General features: G+C 40.8%; 3 long non-coding RNA genes across 3 annotated transcripts; 1 reads left to right on the top strand and 2 right to left on the bottom strand.

Moving 5' to 3' along the window:
- Positions 1-5,723: 5,723 nt before the first annotated feature.
- On the bottom strand, positions 5,724-6,499 carry LOC102079877 (uncharacterized). The gene is made up of 4 exons (XR_267003.4): positions 6,414-6,499; positions 6,229-6,302; positions 6,054-6,101; positions 5,724-5,917 (listed from the first exon to the last, which is right to left on the bottom strand). It is a non-coding gene; the product is annotated as an uncharacterized LOC102079877 (long non-coding RNA).
- A 910-nt stretch (positions 6,500-7,409) lies between these two features.
- LOC109202653 (uncharacterized) lies at positions 7,410-8,137 on the bottom strand. Its single transcript, XR_002062602.2, has 3 exons — positions 7,672-8,137; positions 7,536-7,586; positions 7,410-7,450 (listed from the first exon to the last, which is right to left on the bottom strand). It is a non-coding gene; the product is annotated as an uncharacterized LOC109202653 (long non-coding RNA).
- A 4,160-nt stretch (positions 8,138-12,297) lies between these two features.
- LOC102077562 (uncharacterized) lies at positions 12,298-13,138 on the top strand. Its single transcript, XR_002062587.2, has 4 exons — positions 12,298-12,420; positions 12,532-12,605; positions 12,761-12,808; positions 12,945-13,138. It is a non-coding gene; the product is annotated as an uncharacterized LOC102077562 (long non-coding RNA).
- The last annotated feature ends 4,392 nt before the right edge of the window (positions 13,139-17,530 follow it).

Consider the following 17,530-nt stretch of genomic DNA (forward strand, 5'->3'; position numbering starts at 1 on the left):
TAAGCATATTTACTGATGTAAGTATATATAAAGATATACAGATGATCTGTATAGCATACAGATGTTCTAAATTGCTATACAGACAGGCAGATATACAGATGTACTATGAAAAAATATAGAGATGTGCTACATATATACTGATGTATCGATGTGTGGTAAACCAATCTACGGAGTGCTATGAATATATGTACAGTAGTGGAAGCATAGTGGTCTGAACAGACTAATAGTGAACAGTGTACGTACTATAACAGAGACTATGCTATGTCAGTGTCCTAAACTCTGTCCTAATATAATAAGAATAATAATAAGGGATTGCATTTATATAGCGCTTTTCTAGGCACCCAAAGCGCTTTATAATTCCGCTATTCATTCACTGTCACATTCACACACTGGTGCAGGCAAACCACAGTTGTAGCCACAGCTGCCCTGGGGCAGACTGACAGAAGCGAGGCTGCCATATTGCGCCATCGGCCCCTCTGGCCAATAGTATATAGTATATATAGTATTGTATAGTACTCTGGTTCTCAAACTGTGCTACGCTTACCACTAGTGGTACTTGAGCTCTCTCTGGTGGTACGCAGGAAAGCTCCAATTTTTTTTAAGATTAAATAATATACCATTGGTACTATATACCAAAATGAATAGTGATGAAAAAATCCGAGACAGGTCCACAGAGATCACTGACTTTTTTTTAGGGGCTTGTTCAGATTAAATAGAACAAGATACAAAGCATTAAAACATGTTAAAAACACAACAGCCTTATTAAACTCAGAGTAGTTCGGACCCGGAAGACGGTTTCATCAGGTCATCTCTTAAAGACTGGCTATCCCACCTGCTGTGACTGTTTTAATGCAGTGCAGTTGTTATCATTCTCACTTGTCACATGCTGTTTTTGACAGTTAAAATAAATAACATTCATATAAGAAACAAAATTGTCTCATGGAAAATGTATACGGTGTTAAATACTTAAACTGTACTTTAATATCGGTCATAAGGGTGGTACTTCAAGAGCCATATATTTTATGTGGTGGTACTCCTTTTGAAAGGTTGAGAACCACTGGTATAGTATAGTATAGTATATAGTTTATATAGTATAGTATTGGCAAACTACGTTAAAGAATCAAGGGGACTGTAATAATATTGTGGTAGAGGGGTGGCAATCCTTGTGAGGAAGAGCCTCCCCTTTTCAAATACAGAGTGTGTTAAGGACAGGTATGGAAGGTATGTTATAGTCAAGGGAATATTATCGGGTATGGTTATTTCTCTATTGAATGTTTACTACCCTCCTGTTCACCCATCTGGTTTTATGACTACAGTATTTACAGACTTTGCTGAGATTAATTCTGACATTTCTATAGTGGGGGGAGATTTCAATTGTATACTGAATCCTATTATTGACAGGCTCCCCCACAAGGCCTTGCCTCTCTCACCACAAGCTAAGGCACTTAATTCTATCTGTGAAGATTTGAGATTTGTAGATGTATGGAGAATAAACACCCTTTAGATAAAGAATACACTTTTTTCTCTGCACCACACAAATGCCATACTAGGATTGATTATTTTTTCTTACCAGGGCTGTTATTGCACTTAGTCTTATCGTGTGAGATTGGTAGTATTATAATTTCAGACCATATGCTGGATCTTTCTCTCAAAAATATGGTAAACAGAGCAAAATACTGGAGATTAAATACAACTATTTTAAAGGACCATACATTTATATCTTACTTCAACACTGAGTTTAGATATTTTTTGTCCATCAATTTGCAGTCAACAAATGACTCCGCCCTACTGTGGGAAACTATTAAAGCGTACACTAGAGGGATTCTTATTTCTTACTCAATCAGTAAGCGGCAGTGGAAATTGAGGAAGCAGAATCAGTTAATGACAGAACTTAAAACAAAAGAAAGGACTTATGCTGACTCCCCAACTCCGGCTTTACTGCAAGAGATATCTGCAGTCAACTTTAGATAGCCTTTTTACGCAAGATGAAGAGCTTAACCTTAAGTTTACTAGACAAAGATTTTATGAACATGGAAACAAACCCGGAAAATACTTGGCATATCTTACTAAGAAAAGATCTGAAACACAATTTATTACAGTTATTTGTGATGCTCAGAATGAGTGCATATATGATAGTAAAACTATAAATAGCATCTTCAAAGAATTTTATTGTAGACTATATACATCTGAACAATCAGTTGACGCACTGGAATTAATGGAGGATTTCTTCTCCAGGCTCAATCTGCCTACCATAACAAATAAACAACAGACTACCCTTAATGCTCCCATTTCTAGAGAGGAAGTACTAAACGCTATAAAAACTTTAAAGAACGGAAAAGCCCCAGGACCTGATGGCTTTAGTAGTGAATTTTATAAAGAATTTAGTGAGCTGTTAATAGACCCATTACTTAATATGTTTTATTATTCGTTCTTACATAATAGATTACCTCAGACTCTAAGGGAAGCTAATATTTCTCTTATTTTGAAGAAGGGGAAGTGCGCAGAGTCTTGTTCCTCTTATAGACCGATAGCTCTTCTAAATGTGGACCGGAAGATACTTTCTAAAATATTAGCTACTCGACTTGAAATTCTCCTGCCTGGAATTATTAAAGAAGATCAAACAGGCTTTATAAAAGGCCGTAATTCTCGTAATAATGTCAGGCGCCTTCTCAATCTAATTCAGGCTGCTCAGCAAAGGAACATGGGCGGTTTGGTGCTTTCTCTGGATGCTGAAAAAGCTTTTGACCGGATAGAATGGACTTACTTATTTTATACTTTAAATAAATTTAGTCTTGGTGATAATTTCATTAAGTGGATAAAGATTTTGTATGATAATCCTCAGGCGTCCATCTTGTCCAATGGACTGAAATCAGATAGTTTCCCATTGTATAGAGGAACGAGGCAAGGCTGCCCACTGTCACCTCTTTTGTTTGCTATTGCCATCGAACCGTTAGCCGAGGCTATAAGGACGGCACCTGATGTACGGGGCTTGCAAATCGATTATGAGCATAAGATCAGTTTATATGCGGATGATGTTTTAATATTTATTTCTGATCCAGAGACATCAATACCGGCTTTACTTAACATTATTGATACATTTAGTCAATTTTCTGGTTATAAAGTAAATTTGACTAAGTCAGAGGCTATGCCAATTGGGAGCCTTAATTCAGTGCCAACTGGACTGTCTTCCTTCCCCTTCAAATGGTCCCCCACAGGTTTTGTATACTTAGGGATATTTATAACTCCAAAATTTAAACAAATGTATAAAGCAAATTTTGTCCCTCTGTTCGAGAAGGTAAAGCAGGATTTGGAGAGATGGAATTCCCTACCCATTTCCTGGCTAGGACATATAGCTTTGATTAAGATGAATATTTTGCCTTGACTGTTATATCCTGTTCAAATGATTCCAGTTATATTTTCAAATAGGGTGATGAAGGATCTGAATGGCTGGCTAAGCTCTTTTATATGGAGCAAACGCAGACCAAAACTTAAGATGGCTACATTGCAGCTCCCGAGTTCAGTAGGGGGTTTAGATTTACCAAATATTAGAACATATCAATTGAGTACTCACATGTGCTATATTCATGACTGGGTCATAAATAATTTACACTCTATCTGGTTGGGGATTGAAACCTCTCTTTCAAAGTATCCATTAAGGGACTTACTGTTCTTTAAGAACTTTAAAGATATTAGATTGAGCTGTGATAATCCAGTCACATTTAATACACTTAAGGCCTGGCGGTCAGTATGTCGAATTGAGGGAAGGTTGAAGTTAACATCTGTGTTTACCCCTATTGTGAATAATCCTGACTTTCAACCGGGGATGTTAGATATAGGTTTTAAGGAATGGAAGAACTAAGGAATTCACAGACTGAGGGACTTATTCTCTGACTATGTAGTTATGTCATTTGACCAAATGGTTGAGAAATACTCTCTCTCCAAACATGACTTTTTCCGTTACTTACAGATAAGGCATTATATCTTGCATAGTACTGACTTTAGTGAGAGTCATGAAGTCTCTCCTGTTGAAAATTATTATTTTTAACAGATAAAGAGGTACCTGTGAAGATATTTTATAAGGCTTTATATTCTGTACCTTCAGTGATGTCACAGAGGCTTAAAGGCACATGGGAAAAGGAGTTAGGTATAGCAATTGATGATGAAGAGTGGAAAGATGTCTGGAGTTATGCCAAATCAATCTCAGTTTGTAATCTTACCAAAGCAATACAGTTAAAAATTATACATAGAATGCATATATCCATATTTCGCAGACATCAGTATAATCCTACCTTTTCACCCATGTGCCTTAAATGCAAGACAGAAATTGGTATCTTAACTCACAGCTTCTGGTCATGTTTGAAATTGCAAGAATATTGGTCTAATGTGTTATCTGAAATGGAGAAGATTTTCTGTTATGAATTGGATATGGACCCTATGTCTCTCATACTGGGCCTCCCCAGCCGGCGGTTAATATCCAAGAATAATAGGAGATTGTACTGTGTTCTCACCTATGCGGCGAGGAAGAATATACTACTCCAATGGATTAATGAAAAAGCACCAACTATTAAAGGTTGGCAAAGAGTAGTGTTGGATCTAGTGCCATTGGAATATCTTACATGTGTACTGCATTCAAAAACAGATCAATTCTTTAAGGTGTGGGAACCATACTTGAATTATGTGGAACCTGATGTTTCTAATATTATGTTACAAGGATTCTCTTGAGTGTTCAAATTTCAACGTACTACTGGGACTACAGGTATTGCACTGTATTGTAGTCTCTTTTTATTTATTTATTTATTTTTGGATAGAATAGAATAGAATAGAATAGAATAGAATAGAATAGAATATTCTTTATTGTCATTGTCACAAGTACAATGAAATTGAGAGATGTCTCTGATCAGTGCAACATTCACAAAAATAAATACTTAAAAACTATGTTGTAAATACTATAGAGAATAAAATAAAATACAATCTGGACCTGAGCTGGTGTTTTGTGCTTAGTTATCAGTCTGTTTATTTGTTTGTTTTTGTTCTGTTTTGTTTATTTGTTTGTTTATGTTTTTTATTTATTTATTTTTGGTTCGGAATTGTATACTTTATTATGTTATGCAATTATGTACTATTTGTGAAAACAGAAAAAACTAATAAAAAAACATAAAAAAAATAATTATAATAATAATATTGTGGTGTTGTGCTGAGCTTTTCTTAAACTGTAAACCAGTTAACATAATGCATTTCTGTTGCGAAAACACAATTAGTAGCAAATCTACTATTTCGCGCAAGGTAATCAGTGACATACCGGACAACTGTAGTTTTAGTAAAACTCTATATTTTAAATATTTCCTCACAATTAATGTTTTTTTTTTTTTAAAGAAAATATCTTAGCCCTGCCATCCAAAACAAGCTGTTTCTGTATTCTCTTTTTTCTGGACTGGAGGGATGATGAATGATCCTGCAAAACATCTGTGACCTCTCCAGGCAAGCCTTAATATAATCTCCACTTATATGGTTTTTGACAAACATAGGTATCTATAAATATGCTACATATTCTGTGATAATGCATACTGAATTATTTGGTTGATTTGGGAGAAACTGCATGAACAAGGAGATGTTGTTTATATTGACTAGAATAATCTGGGTTTTTTAAACTCTTTGTAACACCCAGTCACTCAGAAATAAGCGGGGATTTTCAATAATCCTGTAAATAAATAAAAAAATCCCAGTGCAATTTAACAAAAGTTTTTATTCATTGTTTGTTCGTTTTCAATTCATCCTTTGTGGCAGTTGTAGCTGTTGGTTAAGGAGCAGCTTATCGTAGAGCGGCAAGAAGCAAAGCAAGGAGCGTTGAATTCTGCAGAAGTGTTGGATTCTGTAGAAGAGGTAGTAGCAGGGTAAGACGATTTAGGGTCCCAAAACTCTGCAAGAAAATCAGTAATATATATTATTACATGTGGTAATGCATTCTCTGGTGAATAACATCTTTGAGATATGTAAATATCAGAGAGTCCAGTGTGTCTAATGTTCAAACCTAGAAAGACAAACATGAGACTCACCCCCTCCCCAGATGAAGAACGTGCATCGCGCTCGTGTGCTGAGTCATTCTGTTTAAAAACAAACATGCAAATGTGTTGTTTGGATATGACAGGATAGGAGCACTGATACAGTCTCTGGTTACACAGTTACACACACAGTGCAAGATATATCATTCTACAGTCATATTACACTTACAGGATTTGCCAGAGCAAGGCTCAGCAGGCATCCAAGCAGAAACACAATCTTGATCATGGTTTCAGTGATTTCACCTGTTAACAATAATTCTGATGAGATGTGGTCCAAACCATCTGCAAAATCACCATTCCACCAACATTATACAGAAAACAGAGAAGCGATAAAAAATTGATAAGAAATGTTACCGTCAGGTCTTCACAACTTCAGCAGACTGTCTCAGAGATGTAGATGATTGTGGTAATGTTGTACTGACAGCAGAGCTTTTTATACACAGTTGCAAGAGATGATTTAACCTCATTTGCGTAATTGTTGGGAAATTGTAATTCTTAGAAAAACTTCTCATCTTAACAAGGGTAAACACAATTAGGCAATAATCAGGGACACACCTGATTAATCCTTTTTGCTGCAACACAGTGATGTGAGATTGCCCAGGTATGAGTCACATACAAAAGAAATGTTGTTTGTGTATGTTCCTTTGAGTATAATTGTCTACCCTTTAAAATGTAGGGGTAATGATCACCAGGTCCTATCTATCTATATATCTATCTTCTGGCTTTTTAGAAAATGTAAAGAAACTAGAAAATAATCAGGTGTTGTATATTACCACCGTTCAGGGGTGGGTCTGTGACCCAGCATTTTGTGTTACTTTATATTGTTGATTTCTTATGTTATTATTTTGTTAAAGTCATGTGCTATACTTAAGTAATGGTATAGTTGACTTATTGTTTGAAAATTATGCTACTACGTTCTGAGCTAAAAAAAGAAAAAAAAAACCAAGATCTTAAAAGGTGTATTTGGTGACATAGAAACAGTAGAATGAAGAAATGTATTCAAATCTACCTGGTCCTGTGTGAAAAGGTAATTACACCCTAAACCTAATAACTGGTTGTGTCACTTTTGACTCCAAGAAATTCAATCAAGCATTTGTGATAGCAGGCAATGAGTCTTTAACATCGCTGCGGGATGGCCCAATCTTCTTCGCAGAATCAACAGCTACAACAGCTGCACCCACTACAACTCCTTGAAATCTGAAAGGTAACCAAAATCGAGCCAGCATTGCATTTATTGTGCTGTCGCTAAAAACGCAATGCTGGCTCGATTTTTGGTTTTCTTTCAGATTTCAGGGAGTTGTAGTGGGTGCAGCTGTTGTAGTGGTTTTAGCAGGTGCTTGTAGGAGGACAGAGAGAAGTTGCTGCAGGGAAATATTGTTGTTCGTGGTGATCTGTAGAGAGAAAAAAAATCCAAATGTTTTACAGAAAGTGATGTTCATGTGTGATTTAAATGTGGAGGATAAAGAAAGCACTCACCTCATATCAGCCGTGGTGAGAGCCACCATACTTTTCATACACATTGACAATCTGTAGAAAATTCCCAAGTATTGTATTACTTGTATTTGCATTTTCAAGTAGTAGCATATATAATCACTTATATAATAATACTTACTGGTTGAACTGGAGTGAGGCATAGGAAGCATCCAAGCAGAAATACCTTCAGCATGGTTCCACTTATTGTGGAACCAATAAGTGATGAAAAAAAAAAGATAATGAAGACAATAAAGATGTACTGAAATGACAGATTCATCCAAGCAAATAAAAAAAATGATCTTTTACAATTGTTACACAAGAAATACAGTTGTGGCTGAGGTGTGGTCCCTGGTGCAGCTGCAGGGGAGGAGTGGTGCAGTGAGCTCAAGGGATCAGTACCGGGAAGCAGGTGAGCACAGGTGGTGGTGATTGACTGATGATGGAGTCTCTTTCTATTTCTCTATATAGTGAAGCCAGAGTCAAGCGGGGAGAGAGAGAGCTGGACTGGAACAGACTGTTTTCCTTGAGTTCACAACTGTCAAGAAAACGCAATAATAGTGAGCACAATGATCGTGTGTGTCTGGTACTTTTACAACAGTCATGTGAGAAAATTAAAAAATAATTAAATAATCAGCTCTTTATTAAGAAATGTCCATATATCACTGTCCAATCATGTTTTCATGTATTACTGGAAAAGTAAGTGACTTAATTGCAATTAAACAAAAAAATTTTTTTAAAAAAAAATTTACACACACACTCAAAAAAAAGAACAAAAATGTGTATTTTAATGGAGGAAAAAGTTAGGCCACTCTACCCCCCCTAATAACTAGTGTTGCCACCTTTGGCTGATATAACTTCAGTAAGACACCTTTTGTAGCCTTTTACCAGTTTCTGACATCGATCAGAAGATCAGAAGTTTGCCACACTCCTCATATGTTCTTCACCCACCCTCTGACACATAGTAGACTTCATGATGGATTCTATGATGGTGAGCTGGCCAGGTGGTGCCTCAGATAAGCATCCCCAAATTATGATACTGCCGCCTCCTGTTATGTAACGGCTGTGTGCAGGCAGGAAAAGGACCCAAGGTGCAGACACTCGGAGGTGGAAAGTAACTGAAACTCAGATTTATTGCTAAACTCAAAAGGTAACAAACTTGCAAATAAACTTACGCAGACAGAACACACAGCAAGAAGAGGGTGGATAAGGGTAGATCATGACACGGACACAGAAAAACACAGGGCTTAAATACACAGAGGGAGCAATCAGGGAATGGGTAACAGGAGGGAAACACAGCTCGGGCAAATCAGGGCTAACGAAACAGGGGAAGCAAAACCAGATACATTAACATAAGACATGCACCTCCAAAGTAAAACAGGAAAAATAACAAACAAACTAAACACAAGGAGCCGGAGACCAAAACATGAAACACAGGAGCCCAGAAAATAACCAGACAAAAAAAGGCACAAAAAAAAAGGCGCAGGTGGCCAGGAAAACACCCCCAAAAAAAGCTCAGGGGTCCGGCCCAGAGGCTGACGGCACAACAGTCCAAACCCGGGCAGTTCAGGGGGCCGGCCCGGAGGTTGACAGCCCAAGAGCCCAGGAAACAGTTCGGGAGGCCAGCAGTGCGGGAGGCACCGGCGGAGACGTAGTTCAGGGGGCCGTCCATGACGGCGATGACGTCCAGCCATCGGCCTGGAAAGTGGCCGGACAGGACGAGGATGAGCAGGCCGGACAGGACGAGGTGAGGCAGGGCCAGACGGTGCAGAGACCTCCGGCGTAGACAAAGCGGAACCAGCCCGTGCGAAGGCCTCAGGCAGACACGAAGCAGGACCAGATGGCAGCATGGCAACCGCAGGCGACGGAACAGGTGGTGGCACTGCAGGCGGCAGTGTGTAAACTGCAGGAAGTGGCGCTGCAGGCAACGGCGTGGCAGCCGCAGATGGTGGTGCTGCAGGCGATGAAGATTGGAGGGGCCCCTCGGACCCTCCAGCGGAGGCAGGTTGCTGGACGGGCCCCTCGGACCCTCCAGCGGAGGCAGACGAAGGCTGGACGGGCCCCTTGGACCCTCCAGCAGAGGCAGTGGCTGAACGGGCCCCTCAGACCCTGCAGCGGAGACGGAAGACAGCTGGAGCGGTTCTCCAGAACCCCCAGCGGGAACAGACGGTTGGACAGGCCCCTGGGTCCCTCCAGCAGAGACACACAAAGGCTGGTGCGGTTCTCCAGAACCCCCAGCGAGAACAGACGAAGGCTGGACGGGCCCCTCGGACCCTCCAGCAGGAACAGGTGGCTGAACTGATAAGTGAGCTAATGTGTGAGCTATGGACAGAAGTTTCAGATGTATTGACTGTTGTAAAGATGGTAGTAATGGTGGGTTAGGTGGTGGATTAGCAGGTAGCTGAGCTAATTCTCCTGAGCCTCGAGAACATGAGAAAAACGGCTGGACGGGCTCACCAGAGCCTCCAGCAAGTTCAGGAATGGGTGCACGAGCCTGCTGGGCACTAGCCGCTCCCACCCAAGGAGTAGGTATGGGTGCAGAGGTAGGCTGTGTCCTGGCAAGCCTCATCCTGGGAACCGGAACAGGCACAGACGACGGCTGGGCAGCTGCTGTCCCCACCCGAGCAACAGGTACGGGTGCAGGGACTAGCAGAGCCTCAGCTGGCCTGGAAATTGGAGCAGGGATCAACTGGGCCCTAGCCCCCCTCACCCGAGGAACTGATACAGGTGCAGGGGATGGCTGGACAGCAGCTGCCCTGGGAGCAGGAGCACGGGAAGGCAGAAGAGCAGGCTCAGCAGAGACAGAGTGGCGACGGTTTGAGTGTCACTTTCTCTGGGAAGTGGGAGGTGGCAAGCTGGGCTGCGAATCCTCCAAAGGACTGGGCTGCGATGAGGAAGCAGAGAGTTTGTGAAGTTCAGAACGTGGCAGACCCAAAAACAGAGCGAAGGACTGCAGCGGAGTGAGTCTAACGTCTGGCGTCACGTAATCCTTCTTCCTCCGCCGCTTAACCCTCTTGTCGGACTGGAAAACCGGGGGTGGAAACGAAGGTGTAGTGACTGAGATAATGAGCATGTGCTCAATCTGATAGACCGAGGCATAGGTGCCGGCTCAGCCGTAGCCATGGCAGTTTGGAGGCTGCGGGGCCCTCCCCAAGCCAAACGTGACCCATAGAAGGGTGACTCGAGCTCCCGGGCATGCTTAGCCTCCTGCCTCACCCTCTCCTTGAGGAAGGCAGATACTGCGGGTCGCCGATACCACACGGAGTCTGCTGGGTCCATACTCTGGTCGCGATCTTCTGTTATGTCAAGGCTGTGTGCAGACAGGAGTGGTGATATGAAGGACCCAAAATGCAGACTCACAGAAACGAAACGTGAACTCAAATACAGCTTTAATGCTGAACTCCAAAAAAGTAACAAAACTGAGACTCCAAGGTAAACTTTACACAGACTGAACTTAAAGACACAGACTTACAGGCAGGCACTGCCACAGAGGGAACAGAGACGTAAACCATAAGACAGAACTCTAAGAAACCAAAGACTAGAAATGATAATTAATATAATAAACTCAAAACCCTGGGTCAACGACCCAGGCATCCTAACACCTCCATGCTTCACAGTTGGTATGAGATTCTTTTCTTCCAAGGCTGTATTTGGTTTATGCCAAACATGTCTACTGTTCTGGTGTCCAAATAATTTCATTTTAGATTCATCTTTCCAAAGAACATTATTCCAGAAGTCATGGTGTTCGTCTACGTTCGTCCTGACAAACTTCAGTCTGGTCTCAATGTTTCTCTTAGAGAGCAAAGGTTTCCTCCTTGCACACCTCCCATGAAAGTCAAACTTGTGTAGTCTCTTTCTGATAGTAGAGTCATGCGCTTTCACATCGACAGCAGCCAGAGCCTCCTGTAGTTCCAGTGATGACATTCTAGGCTTTTTGATGACTTCTTTGAGGACCTTGCGGTCTGCTCTGGGGGTGAATTTGCTTGGAGGGCCAGACCTGGGCATGGTGGCAATTGTTTTGAATGTGCTCCACTTGTAAATACTTTTCCAGATGGTGGAATGGCTGATGTCAAATTCTTTTGAGATCTTTTTAAATCCCTTACCACACTCATAAGTGGCCACAGTCTTCTTTCTTAGGGCATCAGACAGCTATTAGATCTCACTATGGCGCTCACCTCAACACTTCAAAAGTGAGGAGCATACCAAACTAAATCTGAGGTTTCAATAGGACAAGTCTCCTTTATAATGCTGGGTAACGATGTACTGATCCTGTGCACCTGGCGTGATACACCTGTGTGTGATTTTAACCATTTTAAATGATAATAATAATCTAATAATAATACAACTTAACAGAATTCAAAAAAACTATACCATTACTAAAGAATAGCACATGAATTTAACATATTATTAATAAAAGAAATCAACAATACATAATAACACAAAATGCTGGGTCACAGACCCACCCCTGAACGGTGGTAATATACAACACCTGATTATTTTCTACTTTCTTTACATTTTTTAAAAAGCCAGAAGATAGATATATAGATAGATACAACCTGGTGACCATTACCGCTACATTTTAAAGGGTAGACAATTATACTTAAAGGAACATACACAAAAAGCATTTGTTTTTAATGACTCATACCTGGTCAATCTCACATCACTGTGTTGCAGCAAAAAGATTAATCAGGTGCGTCCCTGATTATTGCCTAATTGTGTTTACCCTTGTCAAGATGAGAATGTTTTCTGAGAACTACAATTGCCCAACAGTTACGCAAATGAGATTAAATCATCACTTGCAACTGTGTATAAAAAGCTCTGCTGTCAGTACTGCATTACCACAATTATCCACATCTCTGAGACAGTCTGCTGAAGTTGTGAAGACCTGACGGTAACATTTCTTATCAATCTCTTATTGCTTCTCTGTTTTCTGTATAATGTTGGCAAAATGGTGATTTTGCAGATGGTTTGGACCACATCTCATCTGAAATATTGTTAACAGGTGAAATTACTGAAACCATGATCAAGGTTGTGTTTCTGCTTGGATGCCTGCTGAGCCTTGCTCTGGCAAATCCTGTAAGTGTAATATGACTGTAGACTGTACTAGTGATGTCATCTGTAATATATGAATATATCTTGCACTGTGTGTGTAACTGTGTAACCAGAGACTGTATCAGTGCTCCTATCCTGTCATATCCAAACAACACATTTGCATGTTTGCTTTTAAACAGAATGACTCAGCACACGAGCGCGATGCACGTTCTTCATCTGGGGAGGGGGTGAGTCTCATGTTTGTCTTTCTAGGTTTGAACATTAGACACACTTGACTCTCTAATATTTACATATCTCTAAGAAGTTATTCACCAGAGAATGCATTACCACATGTAATAATATATATTACTGATTTTCTTGCAGAGTTTTGGGACCCTAAATCGTCTTACCCTGCTACTACCTCTTCTACAGAATCCAACACTTCTGCAGAATTCAACGCTCCTTGCTTTGCTTCTTGCCGCTCTACGATAAGCTGCTCCTTAACCAACAGCTACAACTGCCACAAAGGATGAATTGAAAACGAACAAACAATGAATAAAAACTTTTGTTAAATTGCACTGGGATTTTTTTATTTATTTACAGGATTATTGAAAATCCCCGCTTAATTTTGAGTGACTCAGTCTTACAAAGAGTTAGCAAAAAGATTACTCTAGACAATATAAACGAAATCTCCTCGTTCATTGCAGTTTCTCCCAAATCAACCAGATCATTCACCCGAGTATGCATTATCATAGAATATGTAGCTGTGGCAGGGGTGTTGTCTCTGGCCTGCTGAAGGGGAGGGGGAGCAAAGTGAGCTGTCAGGGTGGTGGCGAGGTATGCTGGAAGGCAGGTGCATGTGCTCAGGCTAATGATCATTTCCCCTGTCTGTGTATTTAGTGACGCCAGAGTCAGAGGAGTGAGAGGCTGTTGTTGCAGCAGCTAATGGGTGCCTGTTTCCTGAGTACCCAGTACCAAAACAACAGAATCAGCTGCTGAGTGTTAAATAAAGCCTCACTTGAGCACAGAAAGACTGCGTGTTGGGTCTGTTCTTCACAGTAGCATATTTATAGATACCCATGTTTGTTAAAAATCATACTGTAGAGATTAGATTAAGGCTTGCCTGGACAGGACATAGATGTTTTGCAGGATCATTCATCGTTCCTCCAGTCCTGACGAAAGAGGCAACACAAACAGCTTGCTTTGGATTTCAAGGCTATGCTATTTTCTTAAAAAAAAAAAAAAACATTAATTGTGAAATATTGAAAATAAAGACTTTTACTAAAACTACAGTTGTCCGGTATACCACTGATTACCTTGCACTCAGTAGTAGATTTGCTACTAGTTATATTTTCCCAACAGGAATGCATTAAGGTAGTATGCTAATACTATACTGCTTCCCTATATTATATATACTATATATTAGGACACAGACATAGCGTAGTCTCAGTTATACTACTTACACTGTTCCCCAATATAGTCTGTTCAGAACACTATGCTTCCACAACTGTAGATATATTCATAGCACACTGTAGATTTGTTTTAGCTTAGATTAGATAGAACTTTATTAATCCCTTGGGTGCGTTCCTCTGGGAAATTCAGTTTGCAGTAGCAAAACACTGACAGAAGTTGCATATTACAGAGTTAATATAAAATTAAGGGGAATGAGACATAATGAACATATGCATAAATATGGCATATGTACATGTATACACTTATATAAATACAGAATATATAGATAGAAATAAAAAGGAAAAGCAATAAATATATTAATTGGTGGGATGGTAGATGGAAGCCATAAGTCTATTGCATATATACGCACATATAAATCAGTGGTTACCACACATAAATACATCTGTATATATGTAGCACATCTGCATATTTGTTCTAAATTGCTATACAGACGGGCAGATATACAGATGTACTATGAACATTTGTATACATATTTGTACATAATCAGTTTTTAACTATTCCCACCTTTTATACTACCCTTATGTGTATACATCTGTACATCTGTACATTCGTCCATGCAAACTGTATTTCATTACCCTGTATTTATACATTTGCAATGACAACAAAGTTGAGTCCTATCCTATCCGATATTATAGTGATTTTCACATCTGGTGTTACCTTGACATGATTTTTTAGCCAAATTGAATCAGGTTTATATGTTATTTGTATCTCCCATCACACAAAATTTGAAAATGATATCTTTAAAACTGTGGACGCTAAACTGCTAAATTACAGACAGACAAACAAACACAGGCGATTACATACTCCTTCCTTTCAGGGGAGAACAAGGTGTTGGAAAGCCTCTTAGGCTCGTACACAGTTCTAGGCATTCCAGGACCTATGTAAGGCATCGAGTCAAAGGCTCCTGTTGTTAGTCTTCCAATTCCTTTCGCGGCTCTACTCATACAGATTCTTGACTGGTAGCTGATCCTCCAGTACCTTCCCCAACATATATATATAAAAAAACAAAAAACAAACACCCAGCACGCCCCTACGGGCGGTTTATCCTTCAAGCTCGGGTCCTCTACCAGAGGCCTGGGAGCTTGAGGGTCCTGCGCAGTATCTTAGCTGTTCCCAGGACTGCGCTCTTCTGGACAGAGATGTCCGATGTTGTTCCCGGGATCTGCTCGAGCCACTCGCCTAGCTTGGGAGTCACCGCACCTAGTGCTCCGATTACCACGGGGACCACTGTTACCTTCACCCTCCACATCCTCTCGAGCTCTTCTCTGAGCCCTTGGTATTTCTCCAGCTTCTCGTGTTCCAACTTCCTGATATTGCTGTCATTCGGAACCGCTACATCAATCACTACGGCCGTCTTCTTCTGTTTGTCTACCACCACTATGTCCAGTTGGTTAGCCACCACCATTTTGTCCGTCTGTATCTGGAAGTCCCACAGGATCTTAGCTCGGTCATTCTCCACCACCCTTGGGGGCATCTCCCATTTTGACCTTGGGACTTCCAGGTTATACTCGGCACAGATGTTCCTGTACACTATGCCGGCCACTTGGTTATGGCGTTCCATGTATGCCTTGCCTGCTAGCATCTTGCATCCTGCTGTTATGTGCTGGATTGTCTCTGGGGCATCTTTACACAACCTGCACCTGGGGTCTTGCCTGGTGTGATAGACCCCAGCCTCTATGGATCTTGTACTCAGAGCTTGTTCTTGTGCTGCCATGATTAGTGCCTCTGTGCTGTCTTTCAGTCCAGCTTTGTCCAGCCACTGGTTGGATTTCTGGATATCAGCCACCTCCTCTATCTGCCGGTGGTACATACCGTGCAGGGGCCTGTCCTTCCATGCATATATATATATATATATATATATATATATATATGTATATATATATATATATATATATATATATATATATATATATATACGGTGGCTTGCAAAAGTATTCGGCTCCCTTGAACTTTTCCACATTTTGTCACATTACAGCCTCAAACATGAATCAATTTTATTGGAATTCCACGTGAAAGACCAATACAAAGTGGTGTACACGTGAGAAGTGGAACCAAAATCATACATGATTCCAAACATTTTTTACAAATAAATAACTGAAAAGTGGGGTGTGCGTAATTATTCAGCCCACTGAGTCAATACTTTGTAGAACCACCTTTTGCTGCAATTACAGCTGCCAGTCTTTTAGGGTATGTCTCTACCAGCTTTGCATATCTAGAGACTGAAATCCTTGCCCATTCTTCTTTCCAAAACAGCTCCAGCTCAGTCAGATCAGATGGACAGCGTTTGTGAACAGCAGTTTTCAGATCTTGCCACAGATTCTTGATTGGATTTAGATCTGGACTTTGACTGGGCCATTCTAACACATGGATATGTTTTGTTTTAAACCATTCCATTGTTGCCCTGGCTTTATGTTTAGGGTCGTTGTCCTGCTGGAAGGTGAACCTCCGCCCCAGTCTCAAGTCTTTTGCAGACTCCAAGAGGTTTTCTTCCAAGATTGCCCTGTATTTGGCTCCATCCATCTTCCATCAATTCTGACCAGCTTCCATGTCCCTGCTGAAGAGAAGCACCCCCAGAGCATGATGCTGCCACCACCATATTTGACAGTGGGGATGGTGTGTTCAGAGTGATGTGCAGTGTTAGTTTTCCGCCACACATAGCATTTTGCATTTTGGCCAAAAAGTTCCATTTTGGTCTCATCTGACCAGAGCACCTTCTTCCACGTGTTTGCTGTGTCCCCCACATGGCTTGTGGCAAACTGCAAACGGGACTTCTTATGGTTTTCTGTTCACAATGGCTTTCTTCTTGCTACTCTTCCATAAAGGCCAACTTTGTGCAGTGCACGACTAATAGTTGTCTTATGGACAGATTCCCCCACCTGAGCTGTAGATCTCTGCAGCTCGTCCAGAGTCACCATGGGCCTCTTGGCTGCATTTCTGATCAGCGCTCTCCTTGTTCGGCCTGTGAGTTTAGGTGGACGGCCTTGTCTTGGTAGGTTTACAGTTGTGCCATACTCCTTCCATTTCTGAATGATCGCTTGAACAGTGCTCCGTGGGATGTTCAAGGCTTGGGAAATCTTTTTGTAGCCTAAGCCTGCTTTAAATTTCTCAATAACTTTATCCCTGACCTGTCTGGTGTGTTCTTTGGACTTCATGGTGTTGTTGCTCCCAATATTCTCTTAGACAACCTCTGAGGCTGTCACAGAGCAGCTGTATTTGTACTGACATTAGATTACACACAGGTGCACTCTATTTAGTCATTAGCACTCATCAGGCAATGTCTATGGGCAACTGACTGCACTCAGACCAAAAGGGGCTGAATAATTACGCACACCCCACTTTTCAGTTATTTATTTGTAAAAAATGTTTGCAATCATGTATGATTTTCGTTCCACTTCTCACGTGTACACCACTTTGTATTGGTCTTTCACGTGGAATTCCAATCAAATTGATTTGTGTTTGTGGCTGTAATGTGACAAAATCTGGAAAAGTTCAAGGGG

This window comes from Oreochromis niloticus, linkage group LG6 (genome assembly GCF_001858045.2).
Source record: "Oreochromis niloticus isolate F11D_XX linkage group LG6, O_niloticus_UMD_NMBU, whole genome shotgun sequence".
NCBI lineage: Eukaryota > Metazoa > Chordata > Actinopteri > Cichliformes > Cichlidae > Oreochromis > Oreochromis niloticus.